Source organism: Triturus cristatus, chromosome 7, assembly GCF_964204655.1.
Source record: "Triturus cristatus chromosome 7, aTriCri1.1, whole genome shotgun sequence".
NCBI lineage: Eukaryota > Metazoa > Chordata > Amphibia > Caudata > Salamandridae > Triturus > Triturus cristatus.
The window spans coordinates 1,255,865,427-1,255,877,641 of NC_140590.1; the positions used below are offsets into that span (position 1 = coordinate 1,255,865,427).

At 48.4% G+C, this 12,215-nt stretch overlaps 1 long non-coding RNA gene across 1 annotated transcript in view; it reads right to left on the minus strand.

Moving 5' to 3' along the window:
* Positions 1-248: 248 nt before the first annotated feature.
* LOC146811749 (uncharacterized) overlaps positions 249-12,215 on the minus strand; it is a 69,121-nt gene continuing 57,154 nt past the window's right edge. Inside the window, exon 3 of the long non-coding RNA XR_014965832.1 lies at positions 249-3,442. This is a non-coding gene — a long non-coding RNA (uncharacterized LOC146811749). The remainder of the gene's footprint in view (positions 3,443-12,215) is intronic.

Below are 12,215 nucleotides of genomic sequence, written 5' to 3' on the forward strand. Positions count from 1 at the left end.
CCTCTATCGAGTATATTAAACTTAATTACTTGTGTGTGCCAGCTAACTCAGAGGTCACTAGAAACTTCTTGAATATACAAGAAGGGATTAGTCTCTGACAACCGCATAAACATGACAACTTTGTTTCCCTTTAGAATCGTAACAGTCTTAGAATCGTGGAAACAATAGATAACAGTTTCACTCAATCAATCGTGCATGCTTCGTTTCTACAGAGTTGAACAGAAATAGGGAGACTGGCGTTTCAATAAAAGGGTTTATTGAACAGTTTTATTTCTCATGCAAGAGATATGAATTGCTACAATCGTAAGACAGACTGCGATGTACAATATGTATGAGGTTAGCACGAGGATAAAATAATACTGCAATAGCATGGTTTGCAGCTATGACATATATTAATCAAAATACCTTACATAAATAACATAATGCTAAAATGTGATACTCATCTGATGCTTCTAAATTGTTCTACCCCAGTGTACCTAACCTAAGTGCAGTACAAGGTTTGATGTAGGTGCTACTGCTAAAGTATAGCTAGCTATATTTTAGTTTAGCCAAGAGTTGCCAAAAGTTTCTCTAAGTTCTAGTCAGCTCCATCCCTGAGAATGAGAGAGGTTGGAATCTCTTTTCTGGACTCAATAGTCTAACCCCCCACAAGGGAAGTAAGAGAGCACTGGAGCTGGATTCTCTGCGAGGAGGATGGCAGCGTCAGGTCAGTGCATCAGGCTGGAACTCGATCTCCTTGCGAACTTGCCGTGGCAAACCACGTAGTCTGGGTTGGATCGAATCCTCCAGGAACCACAATTTGCCAGGGCAAGTGCTGGTATATTTATACCTTGAAGGTGCCTAGGAATGCCAGTATTGATGTAAAAGTGGGGCAGAGGAACGTCATGAATGAACCCCTAAGGAATAGATGTTCATGCATACTTAATGAATTCTTGGAGAAATCAATATTCAGGCTGAGGGAAATTCCTAAAGGCTTAAGGGTCTGGTTTTCCAAGAATTTTCTTGTGACATGGATGGACGGATGTAGGTGGCCATGCCTGTATTTGATTTGTACAGACAATGTCTAAATAAGGGCCGGATTTCTATGTCCAAATAAGGGCAATGTGAACTGTACCTATATAAGGGCATAAATCGAGAAATATATATATACGGAATCTAAATCTACACACAACACTTTTTAACATTTATCTAAGCCCTCTAGCACATATAAGACAGGAATTTGGCATCTCCATCGTGTCATATGCTGATGACACGCAATTAGTGTTCTCAATCTCAGACTCTCTCAATTCAGACCACAGACAACTTGTCCCTTGCCTGGAAAAAATAGGAGCTTGGATGGCGGACTGTAGACTCAACCTGAATGGGGACAAAACAGAAATAATGATTTTGGGCAGCAACTTCAATCCTCGCTCGGACATTTCTTGGCCCGCCAGCTGGGGGCCGTCTCCTCCCCCCAAAGCAGCCATAAAAAATCTAGGTATGTGGTTGGACCAGAACTTAACAATGGAGGTCCAGGCCAAAAAAATATCTGGCACCTGCTTTGGAATACTACGCTTGATCAGAAAAATAATATCCCTACTTCCAGAGGACTCTAGGAAGACTGTAGTCCAAGCCTTAGGGGTATCAAGGCTGGATTATGGCAACTCCCTCTATCTTGGTTCTCCTAAATATGTAATAAACAGATTACAAATTGTGCAGAATGCAGCCGCCCGACTGCTGCTGAACATACCCAGACAACACTCAGTCAGACCAGCATTGAGAGTGTTGCACTGGCTCCCAATTCAAGTCAGAATCAAATTTAAGTCCTTAAGTTTGGCTCACCGAGCCATGTATGGGAGGGGCCCTGCCCTCATCCAAAAGCTGGTTTCCCACTACTCTACCCGTCGACAACTTGGGTCAAGCTCAAAATTCATGATGAAGGTGACCACATTTAATAGAGCCAGATGGGGTGGAAGATCTTTCACCCATCTGGTACCAACACTCTGGAACAGCTTGGACCCAGAGCTCCGACTCATTGAAAATGAAGCTTCCTTAAAAAAAAAACTTAATACATGGCTTTTCCGGTAAACCCAAGTGCTTACCGCTTCTATTCTGCATCACCTCAGCGCTGAGATGCCCAAGGGTAGTCATGCGCTTTATAAATCCCCTAAATCTAAAATCTAAATCTAACACTTTTCCTACTGTTGCACTTTTTGAAGTGGAAGTAAAAATTTTCGCCCCTTCGCTATCCAACACTTTCCCAACTGTTGTACCCATTGGGGTGGGAATTGGAATTTTTACCCCTCAGCTATTCAACATTTTCCCTACTGTTGCACTCACAGGAGTTGGAATAGTAAATTTAATTCCTCCGCTATCCAACATTTAGCCTACTTTTGCACCCACTGGAGTGGGAATAGTAATTTTTGCCCCTCCACTAGCCAACACTTTCCCTACTGTTGCACACACTGGAGTGGAAATAGTAATTTTTTCCCCTCCACTATCCAACACTTTCCCTACTGTTGCATAACTGGAGTGGGAATAGCAATTTTTACCCCTCTGTTATCCAACATTTTCTCTACTGTTGCACTCACTGGAGTTGGAATAGTAAATCTAATTATTCCGCTATTCAACACTTTCTGTACTGTTGCACTTATTGTAATGGGAATCCTAAGATTAATTGTTTTTTAATAGTTACATTTTTAAATTTAGTATAGAATGTTTTTTTAATTTTAAATTATTTATGTATATATATATATATGAGAAGAAAAGGTTGCCCTGCATGAGACCGCACACACGGTAAGTTCACCACTTTATTGAGGACTTGCAGGTTACACGGACTCACAGCAGGAATCCTCCCTCGGGAGCCTGACGCGTTTCGAACATCTCGTTCTTAATCATAGGCAAATCACAAATGGAGCAGCAACAGCAATGCAGAGTACTTATACCAACATCCCGCCCCAATGGGCGTGTACCAAAGTGTCTTCTGGAGGTTGAAGTTCTGCAACGACAAAATAAAACCCCAGTGGGTGTTGCTGACATCCAAAGTTGTTAATAATCCCCAGCAATGAGTAAAACCTTAGCTGACAGTCTCAAGTACACTGCCCATGTAGTCCAACAATAAGGGGACCTCACCGCTCTGTCGGCAAACTCATTGCAAAGTCGCCACAAATCCGCATTTCCTCGCGGCAGTGCAGTCCCGCAGCTGAGGCGAGCCGCTATTTATGAGAAGAAAAGGTTGCCCTGCATGGGACCGCACACACGGTAAGTTCACCACTTTATTGAGGACTTGCAGGTTACACGGACTCACAGCAGGAATCCTCCCTCGGGAGCCTGACGCGTTTTGAACATCTCGTTCTTAATCATAGGCAAATCACAAACGGAGCAGCAACAGCAATGCAGAGTACTTATACCAACATCCCGCCCCAATGGGCGTGTACCAAAGTGTCTTCTGGAGGTTGAAGTTCTGCAACGACAAAATAAATATATATATATATATTATTTTTATATCATTTTAAAGTATAAAAACCTAAATAAAGATAAAAGTCAATAAATCTTTTTTACATAAATATATGTGTATGTATACATTTTTATGTTTGTGTGTTTATATTTTTTTAAATTACGTTTATTTGTTATATTTAGTTAAAATATAAATTAAATGTAATTTATTTTGTTTAAAATATTATTAATATTTAATATATTTAGTATATATTATTTTATATGTATTTTTAAATCGATATTTTTTAACATCTAGATTTTTAACTAAATATTTTTGTACTTATCTGTTAAGGTTTTGGAGTCGATATTTTTGCAGTCGATATTTATTTTCCAATATTTAGAACATCGATGTTTGTTACATCGATATTCTATCAGTGAACCCAGCTGTAGCGGGTGTCTCTGCTATGCCTCTGACAGCTTTTCGGGCGCAGTTTTACTTTCAGCAGTTCACCCTTTTGCTCGGGATCTGCCAATGACAATTCCGCTCCTGGAGGGTCAATGGGATTCGAGCGGATGACAGAGGGGTCCAGAGCACACTTAAAGTGCGACTGCCAACTTGGCACTCATAAGTTTCTGGAAAAGAGTACTTCCTAGACCATGGATTCACAGTGATTTTGTCCAAAAGGAGCTATAACATTCTCCCTCTGTAAGTACAATTAATGTGCAGACATGATTCAAAATTAATTCACATTAAGATTAAAGTTTCCCAAGATTTCCTATTTTTTTTACCAACCACCCATCTGTTCATCAATCTACTACACACAAGCCAGGTATTCAACTAAAGACATTGTCTCAATTCTTTTTTATACATTTCAAAAACAGTTTTTCATTCAAAACTTCTTTTCAGTTTATTTACAGTGAAAGTAGTTACATATATACAAGAATATCAAAAAATGACAAGGATATTTACAAGCAGACAGGAAACGTATACAAATATCACAAGACCAAAAGTGACGGCTGAGTTGCAGAAGGGAATTGCCACGCTCAGAGCTACACAGCAGCCACAGGACCAAATGGCGTCCACTAGAGTTAAAAAAAGGGGCTCCATTAAAGAGATGCTGCTCAGGACTGAAGGACAGCAGGAAGGGAAAAATAAGAGCGGCTCGAGTAGGACTGCCTCCCTCATCACAGACGATATAGAGGCTCCAGTTACACGCCCCTTTCTAGGAGCCCTGTTCTCGGGGTTAAGAGAAGATCTCATTGCTCTCAAGAAGGACTTAACAGGAGAAATTCAGGCCATCCAGAAAGACGTAGGGGACATTGGCGAAAGAGTGGATGCATTGGAAGCCAGAGACAGGTCCAGAGATGAAGAGATGGAGCTTTTGCAGCAAGAGATCATCCGCCTTTCGGAGCAGCAATTGGACCTACAGGCCCACACAGAAGATCTGGAGAATTGTTCCCGGAGGAACAACATTCGGATCCGAGGGGCCTTGTGGGACGCAGAGAGAGTTTTTGTTTTTTTTGTAAGAGAACGATTTTCATTTTTTTATTGACATTTTCAAGAAAAGGTCATTTTACAATACAACAGGCCAGCATAGTAGCAAAACTGTACAACGGTTGAACCAGTACCCGTCTACACATTACATAATACATCTGTAATTCCGCCCACCTCGCTTGTCCACGTCCAATGTAAAAATACCTTCTTATTGTATATTCACATAGCTGTAAGCATCAGCAGAAATAAAGGAACGGATTAAGCTCTCAGTCCATAGTACCACATAGAGGGTCTAATATATCTCCAACTCAGTCTTATAGCTCCACGTTCTCAGAGTTTTCAGGAAGGGGGACAGGCTCAGAAGCAAATGACAAAATATATCCCATCACTGTGGTGCCTCAGTCTGCGTTTCGTCCGCATTTGCCTCCTCAGTAGCTTTGTGTTGTTGCTGTGCCTAGGTCATGAATGGCCCCCAAATATTTCGAGGCCTTGAAGTAGAGGGCATAAGCTCCCAGAATGTGTTTAGCTGCGTGTGACCATATGTAACATCTGCAAGCCATCCCTTGATGGAGGGCACCCTTCTCCTGCCCCAGTGAACCGCGACTTGCCTTTTGGCGAACAATAAAAGGAGTGATTGCAGTTTACGTAACTTAGGCGGTGTGTCCTTAACATAACCTAATCAATCAATCAATCATATCACTTGTAAAGCATACTACTTACCCGTGAGGGTCTCAAGGTGCTGGGGGCGGGGGAGTGCTGCTACTGTTTGAAGAGCCAGATCTTGATGAGTCTTCTGAAGGTCAGCAGGTCTTGGGTCTGCCGTAGGTGGGTGGGGAGGGTATTCCAGGTCTTGGCGGTGAGGTGGGAGAAAGATCTGCCGCCGCCAGTCGTTCTTTGGATGCGGGGGACTGCGGCAAGGGCAAGGCCGGTGGAGTGGAGCTGGCGGGTGCGGGTGTAGAAGCTGAGTCATCTGTTGAGGTATGCTGGCCCGGTGTAGTGCTTTGTGTGCGTCGGTGAGGAGCTTGAAGGTTATCCTCTTGTTGACGGGGAGCCAGTGCAGGTGTTTTAGGTGGGGTGTGATGTGGCTACGGCGGGGGATGTCGAGGATCAGACGTGCAGATGCGTTCTGAATGTGTTGCAGCCGTCTCAGGAGTTTGGCCGAAGTTCCTGTGTAGAGGGCGTTACCGTAGTCCAACCTGCTGCTGACGAGGGCCTGGGTGACCGTTCTTCTCGTTTCGGTGGGGATCCACTTGTGGATCCTGCAGAGCATGCAGAGGGTATTGAAGCAGGAGGAAGAGACGGCGTTGACCTGCTTGGTCATGGAGAGGGTGGAGTTGAGGATGACCCCTAGGTTGCGTGCGTGGTCAGTGGGTGTTGGAGCTGTTCCCAGTGTGGTCGGCCACCAGGAGTCGTCCCAGGCCGAAGGGGTGGATCCGAGGATGAGGACCTCCGTCTTGTCCGAGTTCAGCTTCAGTCGGCTGTTCCTCAACCATTTGGCGACGGCCTTCATTCCTTCGTGGAGGTTGATTTTGGTGGTGTGAGGGTCTTTGGTGAGGGAGAGGATCAGCTGTGTGTCGTTGGCGTAGGAGATGATGTTGAGGTCGTGCTGTCGGGCGACGTGGGCGAGAGGTGCCATGTAGATGTTGAACAGCGTTGGGCTGAGGGATGAGCCCTGGGGTACGCCGCAGATGATCTCTGGGCATTGGAGCAGAAGGGGGGAGGCGGATGCTCTATGTTCTGCCAGACAGGAAGGATGTGGTCCAGTCCATGGCCTTCTCTTGGATCCCGGTGTCGTGTAGGCGTGTTCGTAGTGTGCGGTGGCAGACTGTGTCGAAGGCGGCTGACAGGTCCAGGAGGATGGGGGCCGCTGTTTCTCCATTGTCTAGCAGGGTCCTGATGTCGTCGGTGGCGGCGATGAGGGCAGTTTCGGTGCTGTGGTTGCTGCGGAACTCGGACTGAGACGGGTCCAGGATGCTGTTCTCCTCAAGGTAGCGGGTCAGTTGTTTGTTGACAGCCTTCTCGATGACCTTCGCCGGGAACAGGAGCAGGGAGATGGGCCGGAAGTTCTTGTGGTCCTTGGGGTCCGCCTTGGGTTTCTTGAGTAAGGCGTTGATCTCGGCGTGCTTCCAGCTTTCCGGGAAGGTTGCTGTATTGTAGGAGATGTTGATTACTTTCCAGAGATGGGGTGCAATGGCTGTGCTGGCTTTTTTGAAGATGTGGTGTGGGCAAGGGTCAAGCGGTGATCCGGAGTGGATGGTGTTAATGATTTTGCTGGTGTCCTCGTCGTTGATGTTGGTCCAAGAGAGCAGATGGTTGGTGCGGGTGGTGGTCGTGGGGGCGGAAGTCTCAGTGGTTGTTGGGGCGGTCGTGACATTGACGCTGTCGTGGATGTCGGCGATCTTGCGGTGGAAGAAGGTGGCCAGCGAGTCACACAGGTCTTGCGAAGGTGGAATGTCGTTGGTGTTGGAGCTGGGGTTGGAGAGTTCCTTCACGATGTTGAAGAGCTCTTTGCTGTTGTGTGTGTTGTTATCTAGGCGGTCTTTGAATGAGGCCCTTTTGGCGGATCTGATGAGGTGATGGTGTTTGTGGGTGGCGTTCTTGTGGGCTGCGTAGCTGGCTGGTGTTCGTTCGCGGAGCCAGTTCTTCTTCAGTTTTCGGCATGTTCGTTTGGAGGCCTGGAGGTGTTCGGTGAACCAGGTGGCTTTCTTGCTGGTGTGGCTGTTGGAGGGTTTCTTGAGCGGGGCGAGGGTGTTGGCGCAGTTGTTGATCCACTGTCAGAAGTCGCGGGTAACGGTGTCGGGGTCAGTGGGTGGGCTCTGGGCGAGGGTGGTGGCTAGCTGGTATTCAGTGACCTTGCTCCAGCAGCGATGAGGCATCTGTTGGGTGCAGTGGTGCGTGGTGGGCTTCCTGAAGGTGAAGTGGATGCAGTGATGGTCGGTCCAGTGGAGTTCGGTGGTGTGGTTGAAGGAGACGTGGGGGCTTGCGGAGAAGATGGGGTCAAGCGTGTGGCCAGCGGCGTGGGTGGGGGATGTCACGAGCTGTCTGAGTCCGAGGTTGGCGATCAGGGTGGTGGAGTTGGTGTCGTTGTTGTTCTCGAGGTTGTAGTTCAGGTCCCCGAGGAGGATGTAGTCTGTGGAGGCGAGGGCGTGTGTGCTGATGAAATCGGCGATGGAGTCGCTGAACTGTGGTCGGGGTCCGGGGGGTCTGTAGACGAGGGTTCCTCTGAGGGTGGTGTTGGGGTCGGTGTGGATCTGGAACTGCAGGTGTTCTGCGGTGCTGAGGGTGTCGTCGGTGTTGGTCGAAACTCTGAGGGTGTTCTTGTGGACAACGGCGATTCCTCCTCCTACTCCGTTAGTGCGATCCCTGTGGGTGATCTTGTAGCCTTCCGGGATGGCTATGGAGATGTCGGTTGCTGAGGCGGGGTTCAGTCAGGTCCCCGTCAGGAAGGCGACGTCTGGGGAGGTTCAGTCGAGAAGGTCCCAAAGTTCAACGGCGTGTTTGCGGGCGGAGCGGGTATTGAGGAGGATGCATCTGAGGTAGTTGGGTACTTTCCTGGGCGGAGGTTTGGCGGGGCGGATGCTGGTGAAGCTGCAGTTACGGCAGGTGAAGGCTCCTTGGGTGCACTTCGGGGTGGCCCGGTAGCAGGTGTGTTTTGTCCGGAGTTGAGCACGTGGAGGGTGCTGGCATCATAGCGGAGTTGGGCATCGTGGTGTTCGCGGGGGCCAGGGGTTCTGGCACTGGGCGCGGTCCAAGCATGGACAGGCGCAGACGGGCTTGCCTTAGGTGCGCCTAGAGCGCGCCCCCTGCACGCGTCCGCTGCACAGCCGCTATAAGAAGGGGAGGTGGGAAGAAGGAGCAGCTGGGAGGGGGGATCAGACGAATGGGACCGTGGGGGGCGGGGTCACAGGGGACGCAGCGGCGGGAAGCGGGACCGGCGAGGTAACAGAAGGCAAAACAGGCACAAGGGGACACAGCGAGGAAACAAGCACAATACTTACAATGCTAAACAAACAGAAGGGCACAAAAAGAAGCACAATAAAACAGTGCTAAACGGGCAGAGAGCGCAAAAGCAAACACAGTGAAAGCGGCAAAAAGCAAACCTAAGGCCTACAACTGGCCACCAGGGATGAGGCGCAGGTGGTAGCCTGGGGGTGGGGTGGGCCTCGAACTCGGCAGCAGCTGGGCTGGAACACGGGCGCAGTCAGGTGGAGCTACGCGGCTTGGGGAGCGACCTGCCTGGAAGCAGGGTCAAGGGTCGCTAACAGGGCTAGTGTGGGGGACGGGGCGTTTGTCGTGCCTAAAATTAGATTTACTGAGGTGAAAACATGTGTCCAGAATTCAGCAATTTTGGGACAGTCCCGTGCTACATGTAAAAATGAGGCTGGAGTATATCTGCAGCGCCAGCAGCTCTCATCGTACTTTATGCCCTTGTGATACAGATTCACAGGTGTTCTATAAAATCTATGTAAATATTTAAAGTGAATTAATCTAAGCTTGTAGTTCGGGGAGAGCTCTGTAAGCTGCCCACAGCGGAATTCCCACTGGGCCTCAGTCAATGCAATAGGAAGTTGCATGTTCCAGTTCTGCAGGGACTTAGGTGTCACCAACGGGGCAGTGTGTTGCATGTTTGTGTACAGTCGCGTAATGAGTTTTTGGGGAGCTGGGGATCTCAACAGGTTCTCCAGTGCGTGCAGCGGCGGAGGGGCCAACGAGAACTCGTCCCAAAGGGCGCAGCAAGCCGCTCATATTTTATGATATAGGAAGAGCTCGGCAAATGACACCGCTTGCCCCTCCGTCGCCTCTGGGGGGGTCTAAATGTATCCCCCGGATATAGATCAGCAAATGTGTGGAGTGCCATCTTTCGTTCCAGTGTTCTACTGACCCCATCCTGGATGCAAGGCAGCATTGGATTCTGCACTAGGGGGATGGAGGGGGCATACAGCACCAAATATTCGCTCGTGCAGCTCGTCCCAAGCCCAACACAGTGTCCCAGCGGTATCTATATCTCTGCGTGGGTGACGTACTTGTTGACAAATTGCTACCTTAAGTGGGATAGGAGCAATGGCAACAAGTGCGTCGGGTGGACCCAATAGTGTAAAAATTGAGCTTGGGTGCATAAAGCATAAAGATGCATGTCCGGGGCACCCAGACCTCCCTGCTTTAACGGAAGTGTCAGCAAATCCCAGGATGTTCTAGGCTGTCCGCCTGCCCACACCAGATAAATCATCTGCGACTTCAGGTTATTAAAGAATTGCTGCGTGAGAGGGATCGGTATATTAACAAATAAATCTAAAAACTTCGGTAACACGACCATTTTTGCTGGTGCTATCTTCCCGGCCAGAGAGAGTGGTAACCTAGACCACATCTTAACCTTCTCCTCTAACCACGTAATGGCCCGCCCATAATTTAGATTCCACACCTCCTGCGTGTCCCAACTTATCCAAATCCCCAAGTACTTAACCGCCTCTGCCTCCCATTTCAAAGGGAACTCAGATGTCATCAGGGGCGTGCCATCTGTCAGTGGAAATATCACCGTTTTGGCCCAGTTAATGAAGATGCCAGCCAAACCTTCAAATCTAATAAACTCCCTCAAAATGGGGTCTAGATTCTCCTCTGGGTTGACAAGGTAAAGAGTCACATTGTCTGCATAGAGGGAAAGGAGTAAACTCCGGGAACTGAACCCCATGCCTCGGGCAGTGTGATGTTGCCTGATCCTGGCAGCCAACGGCTCCATCGCAATCGCGAAGAGCAAAGGAGAAAGAGGGCACCACTGCCTTGTGCCACGCGAAATGGGAAAGGTTTCTGAGAGTAAACCATTCACCCTGATCCGAGCACTGTGTAAGGTGTATAATAGCCTGATACTGTTGATAAAGAGCGGGTTAAACCCCGTGCGACCTAGAATTGCAAATAAAAAAACGGCCATTCGAGCGAGTCAAATGCCTTAGTGGCATCTAAAACTACAGCCGCAGCTCGTACGTCTGGATGCAAATAATGCAGCACCGAAAATATAGTTCGTAAATTGTGAGAGGTTGACCTCCTGGGGATGAAGCCCGATTGGCCAGGGAGTGCAACAATGGGGAGCAGGGGCTGCAATTGGTTTGCAATCAGCTTTGCTAGGATTTTAATGTCCACATTTATCATCGATAGTGGTCGGTAAGAGTCTAACTCAAATCCTGGGCTACATCTTCTACAGTAAACGGAAGATCCATATACTCTCTATGGTTATGGTTAAACCAGACCAGTGCCAGTGAGTCAAGGAACTCTTGCAGTCCCTCGGGACATGCCTCCTGTGTAGTAGTGTATAATTGGGAATAGAACGAGGAGAAGATGTCCAGAACTTCTGCCTGGCCTCTGACAACGGCTCCTTGCGGGGTTCGTATTTCGTGGATAAATGCCGTGGACCGAGGGGGGTCGGATCATACCAGCTAACGTGTGGCACGGGCTGTCCCCTTCCCCATACCCTCGCGCCTCAGCATATTTCCCCAAGAATTTAACTTCGCGGTGGGCCTCTTCGGCGAAGTCAAACAATTTGGATTTGAGGAGAACCATGGTTTGGGGCTCATTAGTGGAATAGAATCGTTCCTCAAGTTCCCTTATTTGAGTTTCCAGTGAAGCAATCGTGCCACAAATAGCCTTTAACACTCCCCCCTGCCTGGCAATACACTGTCCCCTGATGACTACCTTGAATGACTCCCAAAGTGAGGCCTCAATATCTACTGAGCCTACATTATGAGTAAAATAATCAGTGATATCCGTCCGGATTTCCTCCTTGAAGGACTCATCAAGCAGTGCGTTCGGCGGGAGGCGCCAGGAGAAAGCACGTGGGATCGATCCCGGGAGTGATAATTTCAATAAGCAGGGGGAGTGGTCTGACAGGGTGCGTGGCAGATGTGTAATGTCAGTGGTCGAGGCAGCTATATCACGGGAGACTAACCAAAAGTCCAGTCGGGACCAAGCACTGTGATGATCTGAAATGCATGTGCCTTCTCTAACCAAGGGGTGTCTCCTACGCCATATGTCTATTAATTCCCCATCCGATACTATAGCATTTAAGGTGGCGCTGGCAGCCGGGTGTAGAGGACGAGCCGCTCCCTTTCTCTCCATACTATCATCTAGAAATGCATTAAAATCCCCTCCCCTCATTATTGTTCCACAACCTGTTGCTCTGATCTTCATCCAGATATCCAGAAAAAATGTGGGGAAGTCTACATTTGGGCCATATACTACCACAATGACCAGTGAAACCCCTCCCAGCATACCATGCAGAAGGATATATCTCCCCTCCGGTTCTCCATGTACCCCACCT